This window comes from Cyprinodon tularosa, unplaced genomic scaffold, assembly GCF_016077235.1.
Source record: "Cyprinodon tularosa strain WSP-4 unplaced genomic scaffold, ASM1607723v1 ctg447, whole genome shotgun sequence".
In the NCBI taxonomy this organism is placed as follows: Eukaryota; Metazoa; Chordata; class Actinopteri; order Cyprinodontiformes; family Cyprinodontidae; genus Cyprinodon; species Cyprinodon tularosa.
Window position 1 is genome coordinate 190,672 of NW_024039171.1, and position 4,044 is coordinate 194,715.

A 4,044-nucleotide genomic window follows, 5' to 3' on the forward strand; every position below is an offset into this window, starting at 1 on the left:
TATTCTATCAAACTTTAAACTCATGTTTGATACGTTTTGTTGCAAATTTCTAACTACATGTGAAGGAATATCAAAGTTCTTCCTGTAATTATGTAAAATAAATCTTTAAAATTACTTTTCCTTCTCATTTTACATGAATCTTCGGCTTTGCTGCAAATTATATATTTGTCTTTTATTTAATGTACCAAATATTCCATCGTATATTCAGTTTGTAAATTAATACGATCATCCTGATAATTATATCATTAATGGATGAATAATGACTAATTAAATCTGTGTAGGAGCAGCAGATCAAACAGGGATAGATAAATAAAGCAGCTTCATTAAAGAAAAAACACACAAAGATTATGTTTTAATTACCTGGATGGAGGGAAAATAAGAGATTCAGACAAAGATAATATCTACTTTATAAAAAGCTGAGCTAAAGGACAACATGATTTTTTTTTATATTGCTGTCATACTTTTGGGTGCGGTGACAGATAGATAGTAAAATGTAGGTCTATAGAAAATAGATAAATAAATAAAGGAGTGAGGATAAATATTCCCACCTATTAAAACATGACTGCTGCACCTCTGATGTCCACTAGATGTCACCGCTGTCTGATTTATTGAATTGAACGTTGGCTAGTTTCTTGACATTACATCAAAAAAAGGCCTTTCTTGTTGATTTAAGTCTTTTTTTTGTTGTCATTTTCAAAGCTAAACTTACATACTTACGCATTAAATATTGTGGAGATCGGAGAAGCGTGATTTTATTGTACCAACAGATAAAAAGCAGTGTTCACTGCCGACTGAGTTCATTTAGGGTGGATTGGAAAACATATAAAGGTCTTTCCTTCTTTCTAATATTTTCATCACAAATGTGTATTTTTATGTGCAACATAAAGGTAAATAAAGCCTATTTGGAGGCAATATGGATTAAAATAAGATCAGCAACTTCTTCTTTTATTTTCTCTTTTGTCTCAACTTTAAATGACTATTACTCTAAAACCTTTTTTCTTAACATTCTTTTTGTGTTTTTCTGAATTCCAATCGAGCTAAACCAAAGAATCGAAACCCACGGTGAGCTAGAACGCTGGTTACCAAAGTTTTGGTCCTTTTGATCAACCATGGAGTCTTCAATTCCTCAACAGAAATTAAACGTAATAAAAAAAAATATGTTGCATTGTTTAAAGTTATAAAATCACTTAAAAATGGATGAAACCAACACATATGGTTGTTGATACTGTTTGTAATAAGATGACGTCCATGTTTAATTGATTTAGTGGAAATGTTTGTGTTGCACACTTAATAAATAATCAGTGTGGTGTTGCGCAGGTTCTTTTATTTTGACAATTGCTGTGGAAACATGAGAGCGACAGTGAGCGCCTTCACTGACCAGCCGTTGCTACGCTTAACTGCCGTTGGCTCGCTCACAAATAAATATTTACGACATAAGTCAAAGAACAAATATTTACAATACAAGTCAAATAATTAACTACACACTTCCACATATATACCTCGCTAGTCCGCCCTAGCCCACCTTCTCCACAAGAGACATAAACAGCAGCGCTAATTGACATTTACCTGTGGAAACATGAGAGCGACAGTGAGCGCCTTCACTGACCAGCCGTTGCTACGCTTAACTGCCGTTGGCTCGCTGAGTCAGGAGTGCTGCTCACCGTGCTCCATGTGCCCCCTGGTGGCGAAGCGTTGTCACTGCAGTCCAGTGCATCTCAGTAAGATAAGTGGAGCTTAAGAGCACAGCCAGGATAAGAAAAATGGAAGCCAATAAACAACAGAAAAGGGAGGGGGTGTAATTACATCTGATGTCCATTCTCTCACATTTGTATGCTTTGCCAATATTCAGGGAAACTCTGAGTTAGAAAGCTGCCTATCCATCTAAGAACAAAAAAATATAACAACATTTAAACCAGTTAACATACATAAACCGTAGCATTTTTCACTGTAAATTTACAATAATTCTATGACTTTGACAGTAATGATTGCAGCAAAATGCTGTCAAATGCACTCACAGCAATCTACTGTAATTTAGTATCTGTTATGTTATAATACATGACAGGAGAATTGCAGCATTTTGCTATAAATCATTACAATAAGGCCCTCCACCTCCACAGGGGGCAGTCTGAAAATAATTTGCTGTGAATTTACAGGATAAATAAATTAGTAAAAGTAATGCAAATTAATTAATCCTCTCCCACTTCACCCTTAGGGTCACAGTGGGGCTGGGACATTTCTCCAGTAGTCACTGAAACATTAGCCTAATAATTCCTCAGTTAGCGGTTTATCTCCATCAGTCCAAGGCAGCTCTAAACTAACAGGTTTTAAACCCTGACCTCAAAAATCTCAGGCTTTCGGCTCTTTTCCAGTCTGCTGGGAGTTTGATCCAGATCAGTACAGCTTAGAAGCTGCTTCTCCATGTTTGGTTTTAGTTCTGGGTGGACAGAGGAGGCTGGAACTAGAAGACCTGAGTGGTCTGGGAGGTAGATCTGCTGAAAACAGATGTTATTGATTGAGGTGCTGATGTATTCAGTGATATGTAGAATAAAGGTGCGTGAGGGTTCATTGATGATGTCACGGGCTGGGGACATCATGGAGGAAAACCTGTTGGAGTTGGCAGAAGACCAGAGACTAGGACGGAGATTTATCTTCCAACAAGACGTTGATTCAAAACAGAAAGCAGCATCTAGAACGGAACGCTTTACAGAGAAAAACATCCAGGTGGTAGAATGTGCTCTCTTCATCCTCTGGCATGGGAGCTGGCTCGGAGCTCGTCTGCCTGGCTGTGCGTTTCCTGGACGGGGCCGCCTATGGAGCTGGTTGACAGTTACCTTTTGTATCTATGCTTCTTTTTCTATGTCTGCTTCTGTCTCCTTGAACCCCAGTGGGCCTCAGCAGATGGCCGCTCACACTGAGCCTGGTTCTGCTGGAGGTTTCTTCCTGTTCAAAGGGAGTTTTTCCTCTCCACTGTCGCTACAAGCATGCTTAGTGTGAGGGATTGCTGAAGAGTCAATGAGTCGATGCAATCAGCTGGTTTTTCTTAGATAGAAAACTTTGAATCAATCTGACTGGATGATCTGGTGAACTGGAAAGTGACCTGAGATGACGTGATGTGAATTGGAACTATAGAAATAAACTGAATAGAATTACATTTCAATTTCAGAATCTGTGGAAAGAACAGCAAACTGCTGTTTCTCAATAAACCCCAAGAGACCTGCAGCTGTGATCGCAGCCAAAGGATGCGCTACAAAGCATTAACTCAAGGGGGCTGAATAATTTTACAGACCCTATTTTTCAGTTTTTTATTTATTAAAAATCTTTAAAATATCCAATAAATTGCATTTCACTTTTATGATTTCATCCCACTTGTTGTTTATTCTTCACACATAAAAAAAACACAGTTTTATATCTTGGAGAGATATAAGAGAGATAAGGGGGACAAAACGAATGATCAAAAAAATATAAATATATATATTCATAATTGTGAAGTTTCAAGCCAATATTATGAGTTTAAGTTACAATTGCGATCTCTAACATCCTAATTTCCCCTTTTAAAGTTATAATTATTATATTATATAAACAAAGTGATAATTCTGAGTTTATATTGTAATCATGATATACCATGTGCCATCTTTTTACTTTCAAGTGGCAGAAATGTCCTTCTATACAGAAACCAAAGAGTTTAGGAAAAACAGCTTTAGTTCAAGGAGGAATTAAATGTTTGGTATAAAAACAATGGAATCATATTTATTTATCGTGATAAAGAAAAAAGAAAATCACTGAATTTCTTAGACATAATGAGATGTTTTCTGGGAAAATATATTAGAAATTCTTTTAGTAAACAGTCAGGAAATCAGTGGTTATTGTTCCACTGAGGTCGGGTGGTGGTAAATGGTGAAATTTTGCTTTATTTTGTTTTTCTTTTAAATATATTGTTGAAAAAAAAAAAAAAACTTTCAAGATCCACAGACTGTGAAAACTTGTACTATAGCGCCCTCGCGCGGCGAGCCGCAGCTTTGCACTCCGCCCCATTCTGCAAATAGT